Here is a 15,667-nt window from a genome sequence, read left to right on the forward strand (position 1 = left end):
CGAGGATCGAGCCGTCCCTCCCCTTCATGCTAGCCCTTCACCTCCCCTTCTCCCGATGGAGGAGTTGCAGTGACTGCGGCAAGGGGGAGACGTGGTGCAAGGGCTGGCAGTGTGGGCCGCAATGGTGAGGTGCCGCATTGGTGAGGGGCTGCGGGAAACAAGGTGGAGCCATGGCGTGAGGGTCGCCGGTGGTGACATGAGCCACGCCGGTGAGCAGGGTGGAGCCCATTTTTTTAAAGTTTTTTCTAGAAAGGGCATCACTGTCGGTTCTAGACCAGGTGGTGGTAGCCCAACCCATCACTGCCGACCTAAATCCAATGGGATCTAAACTTGCGGTGATAGACCTTCCGAACTGGCGGTGATGATCTTGTTTGTAGTAGCATATATATATATATATATATATATATATATATATATATATATATATATATATATGCGCATTAGATCTTGTCACTCTGCTGCATACTCCCTCCGTCCCAAAAAATAAGTCACTTTAGGATTCAAAATTTGTTCCAAAAAACAAGTCATCTTATCCTATTTAGAAAATGTATGTGCATGAAAGAATCAATTAGTGCCAAATATGGATAGTATATAAGGGCAAACATGGCCATTTTATCTTCTTGTTAGGTTGTCCTAAAATTCCTAGGATGACTTATTTTTTTGGAATGGAGGGAGTAGGTTGGAATGAAAACTTACAAGCCATTCTCTGCAGGCAACACCCACTAGCAATCAACTGCCAAGACAAAGGCATCAACCTGTTCATAGCATACAATGACAACAACCAGCACTCCAATTACAAAATCCGCATGGAAATGGCAAGAGAGAGGAATTGCCATGCTTCATGTCATGATAGAAATTCTCAAGAATAAGATATTTGGATGGTTGGATAAGAATCGGGGATAATTGAGTTAGATATTTGTAAAGAAGAGTGTGGAAGTTGCCACATGCATGTCTGTGCATTATGAATGCAAATAAGATATAATATATATCCATTGGCCTCTACCATCAGATCTATTCACCAATTTGACATAGTAGAAGATAAGAGATAAGCAGAAGCAGAAGGTAGAAAGAGGACATTCCTTGTTCTTAATCTACGCATTAAACTTTATAAGTCTAGGTCATCTTCATGATTTTCACAATAAATATATATGGCACCAGTTCTTGCAGGTCAAAGATAGAAACAGTCACATAGCAACAATGCAACATAATAAAGTGTGGAACTGAAAAGTAAAGGATAGAACAGAAACAAGAAAACTTGCGCGCCATTGGCGCGCACACATGACCTGTACTGTACTGCCATGATAGAAGAAAAAGTTCATTAGTTGGATAAATGAAGGTTTTCATAAAACTATTAAAGTATGTATTGTGCAGAACATATAATTAAATTATTATATTATCATGGCTTTGCCATGCAACAAGCAATACAGTTCAAAACTTGGGGTTGTTGTGGTAATAAGGTCAGTTAAAAATTGTAGAGGAGGACAATAAATTGTGCCTGTGTGTATGCTATTGTTGCCTTCAGGTGGTCGTTGCGCTACATTAATGAGGCCAAGACCAACGATAAGGTCGTTTTTGCAAGTGTCTGCCTGCTCCTGCTCGCATCCTCATGTTCTTCTATCCTGCAATGGCATCCACAGTGCAATACGAAGCAACTGCTTCAGCTCATTTGAACGAAATTCGCAGTAGGGGGGACGGGAATGGCAACGCTCAGTATCCTCCAATTTGCACAGAGTTCGATCGATCTGGCACCGCCACATGCAGCAACCAATCATTAACCGAGACCGATGTCTCGAGTCCGGAGCCCCACTCGTACCTAGCTGATCTACAACCGGCAACCGAAGCACGCAGGAGCCAGTAGGCTGCGTAGATCGGCCAGTAGCACGCGCTCCAACCGGCTGACCTGGCCAATGCGCGCCGCACCGCACAGGGGCTTCACGGCCAGCTCTCGTCGACTCGCTCGGTGGCTCTACTTGCGGCCATGGCCGTAGGGGCTTCACCGGGCTGTGCGTGCTGGCGCAGGTGCTTCGCGGCTAGGGTGCCCGTCCACCCGCTCGGCGCCTCTGCCAGCAGCCGCGATGGCAGGGGCTCCACTACGCAGCCCGTGCGTTCCAGGCTGCAAGGCACGACGGGCAGGAGCGACGGACCATGGCCGGACCAGCAGTCTCCAGGCTAATGGACCATACCAGCGAGGTAATGAAGTGTGAATCAAGGAGAGGTGTGGATTGAGGAATTCATATTTTGTGAAAAAATGTTCATTGCAATTAACTAACGATTACTTATAGCACTTGAATCAGCATCGTGGTACTCGCAATAAGGCATTGGGATTTGCTGCAAAATTCAATTGCAAAAATTTATTCTTAGATGACATAGTTCGATTGCATTGTAAAAGGCAGATTCATTAGCTTACTGCTTGATTGAGAGATTTGTAATCAGTTGTGGAAAGGGGGTGCTATTCTTTGCAGACTGCTTTTGCTTACTGAACTGCTGCCAAGTGCCAAGTAGTATAACTGTTTGTTCACCAGGTAATGCATTTTTTCTATTGGTGTCTGTGTCAGTTTAAAAAGAAATGGTAGGTCTATGTTTTTATAGAATGTGAAAATTAGTATTCAAACTAATTTTATTGTAAACTTATTTGCAATCATGATCCAGGAACAATATTTCTATATTCTGAAAATTTAAAATAATTATTACACATTTTACAACATCTCTATGTTTCTAATTATTTAATCTTTGTGTTTGATAGGAGGGAGCAAAACAGGATTTTAGAGACTCACTGGCCACTCTTCTGGAAGGTAAGGGGATCACAAGGTGTTACTGTTTTTTTTCTTCCTGTAACTTTCATTGGTATAGGAACTAACCACAAGGTGTTACTCCTATGGAAGGTAAGGGAATCAAAACGTATTTGCTAATGTGACCTTGATGCGCAACCTATGGAGGCCCTGCTACTGGAACTCTGGAACAGATCAAGGTCTGAACACATTGCATTTCTCGATAGCTTGATACTGAGCCACTTGTATCCTGACTTGATCCATGTAAATTATGACTCTGAAAGCTACTTCTTTTTCGTAGTGTAACTTTCTTTGGTACGCGAACTTCTTTTTGTATTATTTACTTTTGAGATGAATGTATTATTCATGAAATAGATGTAGATACAGGAAGACTCAGATATGTAAAGGAAAAGCAGTGGAAGCTTACCAATCACAGATTCAGTTGAGATTGATGAGAAAAATTTCCAAGTGTGTTCCCAACAACATTATTACAAATGTTCTAACTGTTGACTGGTGAGACCAATTCGCACTTGCAAAACCATTGTCCTCCTAGGTAACTGGCCTGGTGCAAAACCGGACATCTCCACGCGCCTCTGACCAAAAGTAAAAAATAATTGCTGTTCGTCCATGAAATCAAACCGCACCCTCAAAATTAAAGTGTGAAAAAGAAAGCAGGCCAGATATGCGAATCCTCGAAATATGCGAAACCTCGCCTATTTGGGTAAAAATCAATCCTTAAAATCAAAATATGCGAATCCTTGAAATATGTGCATGCTCGTGGAGCAGGTGCACCGGTCTAGGAGATGACAGAGGCGAGGTTCGCGCGGCGGGGGCGGCCAACCGGCAAGACTTCTGGCCGGTGCTGGGGTTGCTGGGTGGTCTTGTGTTGGCTGCGGCGTCCGTCGCGGCGCGCAGGCGGGTGCCCATGGTGGCTGGCAGGCGGTGCTCGCGGTCGCGCACAGAGTCCGTAGGTGCTGTCCTTAGCGGCGGCGGCGGCCTGCTGCAGGGGGCGTGTTCGCCGGTCCCGCGGCTCGGTCGGGCTGCGGCGGCCCGGTGGCTGCGGCGCGGTGGTGCCAGGAAAGGGCCATTGCGGCCCACAAGGCGGCGTGGCTCGACGCGTTGACGGATTTGACGTGGTTGTGACGGCGCCTGCGGTCCCGGCTGCGATGGCGCCTGTGGCCGAGGTGTGACCGGCGGTGCGCATAGCAACGTTTTCATCTGTGGCCGACCTTCTTGCGCTGGCGGCGAATTTGGCTCGGTGTGCACAGGGAGAAATCTCAGCCAGTGTCATGCTGGCCGGCAATGGTGCTGCTTGATGCAGTTATTTCCTCACTGGAGGCTTTGTTGATGTGCTATCCTATTTGCAGGTCCGTGAGTTTCGGGTGATACGGGAAACCGTTCGAGGAAATTCTTGTCCGACGTAGCACTGGCGTTAGCATTGGTGACATCGTTTGGTGCCATTTCTTTGCTGGAGGCGATGCTGATATATCCTCCTACCCTTGCGACAGACGGAGGTTTATTTGAAAAGAGCAAACTGCAGACCATCCGGATATCAAGCTTCTAAGCATGCGAGTGATGTGATGGGTTCGTGTCTCTGAATACATGGTAAGATTGAAGCGGAACGAAGAAGAAATTTGAAGCTTAGTCTTTTAGGTTTTTTTCTTTGTTTTATAGCTTTTTTCTTGTATTTGTGAAATCCATCATTTGAGGTCTAGAGTCTAAGAGCTCTTGTAACTCTTTTGGCTGTAATCATTCACTTGTGAATGATCAAGGCTGGAATTTTTTTTCCATAACCTAAAAAAGGTGAGTAGGTGATCAACCTCCCATTCCGCTAGGTCATCTGACACATTGGAAAGCATAAATTGTTTTGCTAGTTTGCTGGAACAATGTCCCTCCATCTAGTCGTTACCAATCCTTTTATAGTATATGCAAGTCTACAACATGGCTGTCGTCTGGATCTTTCTCGCCTGGCTCGAGATTCACAAAACGTAAGTCTGCAACATGGCTGCCATCGAGATTTTTCTTGGCTGCCTCGAAACGTAAGTCTGTGCGTGACGCTTATGTCTCTACCGTCCATACCTGATCGAACGGCTAAGAATTAATTTGCTGACGTGGTCCAACCAAACGAGCTGGAATGCACCGGCTCTAGAGTTAAAAGTTTGTAGTGCAAACAGATAAATGGGTGACGAATGTCATCTCACTGCAGGTCTAGAAAAATGATCAGTCATATAGTAACATGATTATCGGTGTAACTGTTAAACAAATGCTATAAATGAAATTACAAGGAACTAAAGTGGACTGCTTGTAAGATGGTTCAAAGGCCATTTGCGCCCCCACTTCTAGAACTTGAGGGACTCAATGATTGCAGTTTTTACTTGTGCACCAAAGAATGTGTTGATAGCGTTCATAACAACAATAGTGAACTCAACAACTATCCTCTTCATCTTTTCTTCATCTACCTCATTCGTGACACTCTTAATCTTATGAGCGATATTCCAAAATTGATCATACATTAGCATCATGACTTTTAGTATAATTACCTTGAAGACAAACACTGCTACTATGAGAGCACTAAGCATCATTGTGCCAAGAAATTTGATTAGGAGATACTTGAGTTGCCTTCTAAGATGATGTGAGCTATATTGTGATTCAAACCTTTAATCATGTACTTGTAGCACAACCATTCATATCTACATACATATTGGTATTAAGAAGGATAGTAGCTTAACTACTAAAAGCACATTGCAGATACCAGTTTTTTAGTCTTGAATGAGTACAAATATATACGAGTCGCTGCAGCGACCTGATCTTCGATTCCAGTCTCCTGGGTCTCCATCATGGTCATCTCATGGTGCGCCCATCTCCCAGCTTGATGTACACTCCCCACCCCCGCCCACCACCTCTCTGGCAATCCAAAGCCGCGGGCCTGGCTGCCTGGCCATGGCTCCAGAGCTGCCATCACCCCTCGCCATCCTCCTAAGCGGTGGGCCATCGCCTTACCACTTTCTTGGTCAGGAAAGCTCTCCCTCGACAGGATACACTAGCATCCTCATCTGGACCAAATTGAGATAATAGGCAAAAACCATTCAAATGAAGACGGTTTGGTTTGGATTATAAGGCTAATGCCTCATGCATGTCCAGTCTGGCTTGGTTCGGTCCCCGTATCCAGCAAAGTGGATTGGGGTGGTTCCATGTGGGACACAATATTTGATATGGGCTGGGGTGGTTTCGGTTGGGTTTCCAGACCGTTAGTAGCTTGATACGCCGCCATAGGACGCGACGGGAAGGGGCGCTCCACTGTGCACCATGTCAGTGCAGGACGCGACAGAGCCCACCCGGTCGCCTTGTCAGCCCACGCCGCGGTCAGACCCGCGCAGTGCGGGTCGTGGTGGGGCCTTGCTATAGGCCGGGCCCGGTCCCCTCATCCGCCAGGTCACCTGATGAGGTGGGACTCGTCCCATAGGTTGGGCGAGGCAAGGATTCCTTCCCTAGGTCGGGCAGAAGGAACCCCCCTCCTTTGGTTGGACGAGGCGGAGCCCTTCCATGTAGGCCGGGCCGGCTATTGCCGCTGTCTCCATTAGCTCGCCTAACAAAATGGCTTAGCCGTCTATTCCTCTACCTTTGGGTATTCGGGACATTTATACCCGACAGGTTGGATAAGGATCGGAGATAATTCTAGAGTTAGATATTTGTAAAGAATAGTGTGGAAGTTGCCACAAGGCAACACCACAACACCCATGAGCATATATAAATAGAGGAGCTCCCTGCGCTCTTGACATACCATGGCTGTGTAGTTGTATGTGTCAGGATAGGGTAGCCACACAAAGCGTACAAGAGTCTTTTGTTGTATCAAATTGTAGTGAACTGTTTGAGTTCACTTGTAGAGAGTTGGTCTTCCGTGTTTGGTGTCTAGGTGAAAGTTTTCTCGATGTAGTATGGGTATAGAGTCCATATAAGAAGTGATATCACACCACTTTAACACCACTTCATGAAAATCGGTGTCTAGGTGAACTGTTTGTAACATAGTTCGAAGATCATTTGCACCCGCAACTTTCAGAACTTGAGAGACTCAATAATGGCAGCCCTCTCACCAAAGAGTCATTTGCGCTCCCACTTCTAGAACTTGAGAGACTCAACAATGGCAGCCCTCACTTGTGCGCCAAAGAATGTGTTGATAGCATTCATAGCAACTGTAGTTAACTCAACAGCCATCTGCTTCATCTTCTCTTCATCCACCTCATTAGCAACATCCTTAATCTCATGGGTGAACTTTAAGAACTGATCATGCATGAGTACCATAACTTTGGGTAGAATTACCTTGATGAAAAAACCCGCTACTATGAAAGCACCAAACATCACTGCGCCTAGAAACTTGGTTGGGAGATACTTGAGTTGCCTTCTAAGATGTTGTGAGCTCTGTTGCAATTCAACCCTGCAATCATGTAACCATAACACACCATTCAGATTAACATATAGATTGGTATGAAGCATTATTGTAACTACTAAAACCATAGAAATTAACAGTACCTGCATAATTATTGTAACTACTAAAACCATAGAAATTAACAGTATGTGCAGAGATACCTGTGTTCTTTGAAGTTCTCAATGAGCACCAATATGAGCCGCTACAGTAACCTAACTTTTGTTGGCATTTCTTAGCGTCATCACTAGGAGTGGCTAGTGTTGTCTACCGAAACCCACCGGCGAGCAACGACGGGCAACACGAAGAGCCGGGAGGTTGCTGGTGCGCTGGCAAGCACTGCTCCCTCGTCGACGGCCCGCAATTTCCGTCACGCGCCCGGAGAATGTGTGAAAGCCGGGCGTGCCACCTGACCTATACCCGATCAGGAGGGTGTAGACGTGCCCCGAACAGTTTCCTGCATACAAAGACACGTGTAAACGTAAGTCCGAGCCGTGGTCGGCTCCCCGGGACGACTCTTGCATCGGCTTTGAAGAGCCGATCGAGTCCCGGTGTCAGACGGGATCTGATTGTATCCGGATATGATAAATAGAGCAAATCACTATAAAACTGCTTCAATCAAGTCCAATTAATCTTAATCCACGATGGTAACAGCCTCACTGCTAGATCGGAACATCCTACACGTGACTGGGCCTAGCGAACGTAACAGACAACTAAACCACAACCTAAAACAGAGGCCTAAGAACTAGCAAGAGCCGATTCCCGGAACAATCCCTATCAAGGCTAAGAAAAAGCATCTACTACGCCACTGGATCATCCAATCCGTTTGCAAGGCCTAACCCAGCAGATATTATGCCAACTCTTAAGATAAGAGCAAACCATAACAGATCGGATCTACTAAACATGAAAGAAGCAGGGTGTTGTCCCTGTGCGACTAGTTCTACGCGATAAGAACTAGCGAGAGATTGAAACGTGACTACACAGAGACAACATGATATTCGCAGATGATAAGCAACAAAGCACAAAAGATCTACTAAAAGCCATGCTACGAACATCATGATAACTAGTACTACTCGCCATCAAAAACGCTTCAGTACGAGTAATACCAAGGTAAAAGAAAGAACAATACTGCCCTGATCGCAAGAAGCGATCAGGGCAGCATGGCACTTACTTGGTTGAAACCCTAGGATTAGGGGTGGCGATGCGCCGAGAGTTGTTGTTTGCGAGTCGTGATGACGCTCTCCTTACGAATAACAAAGGATACATATTTATAGTCCGGAGACTTGGGAAACAATCTAAACTAATCTTGTCCCAATTGGACTCTATCTCTAATCTTGAACTAAATCTAAGGATACACGGCCAACGTGGCCCATATGCTCACGCAGGAGCCGATTTACAAGCCTTCCTTAATCTTCTGCTTTAAGCCCATCTTGCTTTCGGCCCATAAATTAACCCTTGTTAATTTATGGCGATAACAGTTAGTTCCTAGCAACAGCGCCTCGAAAATGCTAGTGTGGTATGTCTTAACGTTTACAGAAGGATCCGCAAGCGCACGGATATACCGTTATAGCATTTCACCCGGAAGTATTCAGGCAGGTATCGTTATTTATATTTTCTCAAGGGATGGCTAGGTTGTGTAAAGTGTATTTACTTAGTTGCATAACCATGACACGTATAAGCAAGATGAAGACCACTGACTATACAGGGTTAAGTGATAAATGAATGATAATTAGGAGTAATGTGACACACACAGAATAGCCAACTCTCATGAATAAAGAATAAACAAGCAATCCTAAGGTTAGTGGGAGCATAGGCAAATATTCCTATTATACTATTCATGTTAGCAGATAAGTTACGTTAGCCACATTGCTTAGAGCTGCAGGTGCCGGGAAATTAGGGACATCGGGGAGAATGACCCGCACTGGAGAACATCCAGTCCCGTTTCATCTTTGCATGAACTCCTACACCGTACCCGAACGTCAGGGAGTATGCTAACCGAGAAGCATCTTCCCAGCGGACCGACAGGGCTGTCACCACCTGCGGTCTACCCTAGTCACACCGTGGAGCACCGTCATATCCGAAGGATCCCGCATACCCTAGCACCCCCGGGTCCCCCACCCTTCGGATGGACAGGTAAGATGTTAAGGCAAGCCCGAAAGCACAACAAACCGATATCCTTACCCAGATCATCTGGTCTAAGCATGCAACTACTATAACTTGGTAAAGCACTGATCAAGGCTAAGCAAGATATGAACATAGCAAGATAACCAAGAACGAACTCTGAATAAATAGTATAAAGAAAGTCAGAATACAAAGCCATTCCAGAGGCCGAGGATTGCTCGCCGACCCCGAGGACGACTGGATTCGCTAAAGAGATGAAGTACTAGCCTAGCTCCACTACCCTAAGGAGTACAAATCATAAGAGAGTGTAGAGAGAGAGGCTTCAAGTGGTGTGTGTTGAGAGAGTGGTGGGAGGCCCCTTTTATAGCTTGAGAGGTCGGTTCCCGCTATCTCTAAACATGGAAACATGCCAAACCGCCATTGGGAGGATAAGATCAAGCTTCCCGCCAAAAATCAGTGTGAGAGCCTTCCATGTGGGGTCGGCTGACCCCCTCTTCCCTCCTCTGGCCACCGTCCTTCTCTGGTACACTGCCTGGTGGGTCCTGATGTCAGATGGTCGGTTTGGTCTGGTTTGTGGGCCTCCTTTGCTCATGTTACGCAGGACACGATCATCTGCGATTTCTGTCTGTGTATTCATCGTGTTTTTATCTTATTCCGGACTTGTGCTCCTGAAATCATAAATTCTCGAAAACAACTGTGGAGCTAGGTTAGTGATACAAATATGCGAGTAAGAGCTATAGTTTTCCTTCTTAAATGAGTATAGTTGACGGTCATATTTCACACTTAACGACCGTCAACAACACCCCCAAGCTAGCCTTTTGCTCGTCCCTAAGCAAAGCAAGGCGCTCATTGTTGATCAGGAGTTGCTACAATGTTGAATTTCCAACTCATACTTAGGCAAAACCAAATGCTTCTTACCTTGATTTTGAATAAGTTGGCCTTTTGTTCTTACCTCTTACCTTACTCCTGTGGTGCTTATAGCTTCACCTCATCTTTGGCGGTTGAGAGTCAGAACGGTATCATAGAGTCTCATATTTCTTTCTCTTTAGCTCAACCGTCAATCCGGAGGTTTTGTAAAGTTTTTCAAAAGAAATTTATAAAGTTCCTCGGATGATCTCTCGGATCGCTCAATATGTATAATTCCTTACCAAGGCTTTTTATTGTGCCTTTCTTCCTCAACCTATCTCTAATGGCTATTTTTGTGGAGCTGTAGGTATGGAGGATTTGAAGGCATACCTGCTTCTCATATTTTTCTAAGTCAAAGACCGGATCCAAAGGAGAAACAAGTTATAAACCTTGATCAATATGTGCAAGTGTGTGGATATTTTTGGTGGATGGCGTATGAACTCCTTTGTATGCACCATCTCTCTCTCTCTCTCTCTCTCTCTCTCTCTTGGATAAGGGGCTATCTTTTTTCTTTCTTCTTTTTTTTTGACATGCCTAAGCATGTGGCATACCTTCTTTGGGTATGCATCTTTTTATTCTCTTTTTTTTCGACATGCCGAAGCATGTGGCATACCTTCTTTGGGTATGCATCTTTTATTTTTCTTTTTGCATAGCCCCATATCCTTGTCATATTTTTGAGAGAGAGTGGTATCATACATGGACATGGAGTTTTATTTTGTGGATGGATATGTGCTTACTTCTAGTGTAGAAGCATAGCATGTGGTGGAAACATGTACGTGATCTTGATCATGGGAGTATGAAATGAATCTCACTAAGGGTCACAACAATTTGACAAAACTCAATGAGATAACAAGCTGCATATGTGGATGGTTTTGCAATAAAAACAACATATGGCTTTGGATAGGAATTTTCATATCATCGAGGAACTCTATTATATTTTTGTGTTTTTCAAAAATTAAAAACTCCGGATGTCAAGTATCACATAGGAGAGGATCATAGCAACTCTACTTAACCATATCATAGCTCTCAATAATTTAGACTTGGATCATGCTTTTCGCTACCCACAAGTTTCAAGTTTAAGATATGAACAATTTAAGCTACCAAACCCAAAACTAGGTAGAGCATAAAGTTGTAACTAAGCATATGAAGGAAATTAACAGAGCAACTATTGATCATCTCAACAAGGAAAACTTACACCATGCTTACTAGACATATTAAAAGATATTTTTGGTGTTTTCTAGGTTTTACAAATTTTTATTTGTTTTTAGTTATACAAATTTTTATGGATTTTCTGATTTTGCAAATTTTTATGGGTTTCATGCAAGGTTATGAAAGCAGTAAAGAGAAATGATACATGTTACCTCTCGTGGGGGTCCTCCCCCAAGCTAGCTTCAGGCTCACTATGGCTGATCGGGGTTGAAACCCGTCCAGCGGCAGTACGCCCTCCACTCCTCCTGGCGCTGCAACTGCAACTGCTCCATGTCGTGGAGTCTTTCGCCAATGTGATGCTGACATGCTTGGGTACTGTCGATGTGTTGGTTCAGCGTCTCTTGTATGTTGTCACCCTTCACCCGCAGCTCACCTAGCTGCTGGGTGATGGCACTGAAACCTTGGGACGAAGACGTCCGTTTGATGAGGTTCGGGGCTCCACCGGAGCTGGAACTAGTGGACCGGCGGCCTGGTGCCTGCCGTGTCCACTCGTCAGTGCTGGCACTGTGCCATGACGAACCACCAGCCTCATGATGATATGAGTGATGTGGCTGTTGAGGCGGTAGTGTCGGTTCTGCCTCCCTTCTGGTCCTGCTTCTTGTCATCCTGCCAGGCAAACCAGAAGATCTATGCCTACGACCCCCTTCTCGTGGAATGAGAGGGATGGTTAGCGAATGGCAATTATACAAATGGAGCTACGCATTGGGCAGCGGAATCTCATTTATATAGCCCATGTAGAAGAAAATCAAAGAATCATTCGGACCTTTCTTAAGTGTGTGACCTTGGATCAAATAGTCCTCGTCGATATACGCACGGTCGCCCTCAATGAAAGGAACAAAATTCCCCTCTAAGGCACCGATACGTGTAGCGATACGAGTAATCAAAGAAGTGCACTCAATAGGACCCGTCATCTTGAAATTCGAAAGCCATTGCTTAACCAAAGCTTGCGCGGGGGAGATTTTGATCTTGTTGACCATGGCATAGTGAATGAGCAACTCATCATTGCGCACGGATCGGACATCATCTCTTGGAAAGAGAGTGATGGTCGACCACTTGTGCATCAACTTAAGAGGTGGATTATGAATAGCGCTGCACCGAGGTGCAAACTTGCCATGGACAACTTGACCCGAAATCCAGCCCCAAAACTCATGACGATTAAAACCTCGGCAAGCTTGGTCCAGAGAAATAAGCCAGTGTTTGTTGAAATCGAGGTGGCCGGCAAAAGGTTTCCAAGAAAGCAAATATTATTTCCCGAAAAGTCGAAAATAAACCCCATTTTCCACCTCCTGAAGAGTGCAAAGAAATTAGATGGTGAGGAGTCGAGAACCATACTCCTCAACGGGAACGAAGTTATCCCATCCAATTTCATGCCAAACGTTAGAGAAGTCTTCGTACATACCTGTTTTGATGAGGAGGTCCGGATCGAAGGTTCGGGTGTGGGCGAAGCTTCTGTTCTTGAGGATAGCGTAGCCTTGTCGTTCATGATCATCTCGCAATTCGAGGTACGGTGCATCTTCTGCATCAATCTCTATGACGTCGGCTTGCGGTTCGGCTTGCATTTCTTCATATTGTTCTTCTTCCTCGTAGTCCATCGTGCTTGGTGTAGGCGTAGGTTCGGGTGTGTATGAGCTTCAGCCACCCCGAGAATGGGATGAACTTCCACCCGTCATCTTCTTGAATGCGCCGGAGACCTTCCGCCCTATGCCTTTCATGATGGAACAAAAACAAGTGCAACTCGAAACAGGTTATGTTAGTGAAACCGAATTGAATGTTCTTATCCGTGAGTTGCTCCTTCTTTTTTGCAGCAAAAAAATGAGAGAGAGAGGTCTCTTGAATTCAAATCTTGAGCAAAAATTCAATAAAAAACCCGAGAGCAAAGTTTGAGAGAGTTTAAGAGAGAGTGAGTGAATGAGAGTTGAGTGTGAGAGCTCAACACCCACCCCTCGGCCTCTATTTAAAGAGAGAATGCCCGGGCACAATGGCTAGGAGCTGAACACAATGATCACTAGCCGTTGGAAAAAGGTGGCAGGGAGCCATTGCCAGGTGGGGTCGGCCGACCCTAGGGTTCGGCCAGTCTCCTCTGTGGGCCCACTGGCTGACAGCCAGGGCCCAGGGCCTCCCTAACGGCTATAAGTTTTGAAAATTTTGGTGCCCGACCAAACTTTGCTTCAAAAGATGTTCAGAATTATTTTTTCAAAGGATTTTCATGCTCGGAAATATTTTTTTTTGATTTTTGTGAAAAATACAAAAGGTGCTAAAAAAGTTTCTAGCTTGCACGGTTGTTTTGAAAATTCAAAAATACAGTGGGAAAAATCAAAAAAATCGAGAAAAGTAAAATGATGGAGGGTGAATATGAGATACATACCGATTTACCTTCGGCAAGGGCTCGTCGTTTTGAGTCTGACGAGTGAGACCTTTCTCCTGTGTGGTTACCACTGCTCGGCTCGTCCAGGAGAATTGGACGAGGACGAGCTTGCAACCTTACGACACACCTTCTTTGCACGTCTTCTTTTTGATCGTGTGGTCGTAGGTTCTTCTGACTGAGGTTCTGGTGCACCCCAGAGTGGACTTCCGTCGTGAGCTTGCTGGATCACGAACCTCTGCTCCTTCCTGTGGAGGAATTTAAAGGATATATTGTCGACCACGATGCGGAATTGGACTTCTACAGATCCGACATCGATCCTAGCCTTCACACTGTTCAGGAACGGTCGTCCGAGGATAAGGTCTAGTCCCAAGTCTCCATCCATGTTGAGGACGACAAAATCGGCTAGGACAAAGCAATTTCGGATTCATACGTAGATGTTTTCGACTATCCCTTCGGGATGTCGGACTGTTGAATCTGCAAGCTGTACGAACATACGGGTCTGGGAAAGAGCAGGATATTGTAATTGCTCAAAGATTACCTTGGGCATGATGTCTATGCTTGACCCAAGGTCGTAGAGGGCCCGTGTGTAGGATTGATCGAAGATGGAATAGCTGATCATGGGCACCCCTGGATCTCCATGAAGTTTTGCTGTTAACCCACCCCATGCATTCATCCTTGGGTGCGTGGTTCCTCCTGCATGGTTAGTGCGAGAAGTCTGTCGGGGAAGGTTGCCCCACCCGGTAGACACCAAATTTGCAGTTTCAACGGGAGATTCGGGTTGCCCCGAGATCTTCCCGTTCTCAGAGACAGGAGCAGCAGCAGCTAATTGAGCCAGTTGAGTTTCTATCATTTTGTTGAAACTTAGTTGATTTTTATGAGCAGAAGAAAGAGTTTCAACTTTTGCATGTATACTTTCCAAAAATTTATCATTGGCAGCAGGCTTTCTGTTTAAAAATTCATTAATTTTAGATTGGCCAAAAACTAAGTCTCTCATGGAGGGTTGGTTCGAATTGAAATTCGAATTGAAATTTGGGTTATAGTTGTTACCTCCTCCTTGGAATGGTGGGCGTGCTTGACCCCACCCCTGGCCTCCTTGTGGACGGAACCCAGTGTTATTGTTGTTGATGTAGGCTTCATCTTCTCGGGTCTCGAGGTAGTCATTCCCCGAGTGTCCACCGTCACCACAAACTTCGCACATAAAGTACGAGTTCATTGCATGAACGGGAACAAGCATGTATTGCCGGTTCCCTTCATCAATCTTCTTCAGCAGGAGGTCCAGCTTAGCAGCGAGCATATCTATTTCCTTGACGGTATGCATTCCACCTTTGGTTCTGGGCTGGGAATGATCCTCGTTCCAGCCCTGGTTGGAGACCATCTTCTCGATTAAGGCCGTAGCCTTGGCAATGGTGAGATCGAGATAGGCTCCTCCAGCAGCAGTATCAAGGTGGACTCTGGATGTTGTCATTAGCCCGTTTTAGAAGCTTTAGAGCACGAGCCACTCGTCCATCCCATGATGAGGATAGGCGAGTATGTATTCTTGCAGTCTCTCCCAAGCTTATGGGATGGATTCCATCCCTGTCTGCTGGAAACTTGAAATTCTTCCACGTAAGGTATTGGTTTTGCCCAACGGGAAAAATTTGGCGAGGAACGCCGTGGGACATTTGTCCCACGTGCTGACGGCTTCCTTGTTCTGATAAAACCACTGTTTCTCTTTCCCCAAGAGGGAGAAAGGAAACAGGCGGAGCCTGATGGCGTCAGCCGTAACGCCCCGTATGGTTACGGTCTTGCAAAGCTCCAGGAAATTCTGGAGATGGGCGTTAGCGTCCTCATTCGGCTTGCCACAGAATGAGCTAGCCTGCACCATGTTTATGAAGCTGG

General features: G+C 45.6%; 1 non-coding gene across 1 annotated transcript; it reads left to right on the top strand.

Annotated features, from left to right (window-relative positions):
• Window positions 1-15,294: 15,294 nt before the first annotated feature.
• Window positions 15,295-15,402, top strand: LOC120663129. The gene has a single exon (XR_005670352.1). It is a non-coding gene; the product is annotated as a small nucleolar RNA R71 (small nucleolar RNA).
• The last annotated feature ends 265 nt before the right edge of the window (window positions 15,403-15,667 follow it).

Source organism: Panicum virgatum, chromosome 2N (assembly GCF_016808335.1).
Source record: "Panicum virgatum strain AP13 chromosome 2N, P.virgatum_v5, whole genome shotgun sequence".
In the NCBI taxonomy this organism is placed as follows: domain Eukaryota; kingdom Viridiplantae; phylum Streptophyta; class Magnoliopsida; order Poales; family Poaceae; genus Panicum; species Panicum virgatum.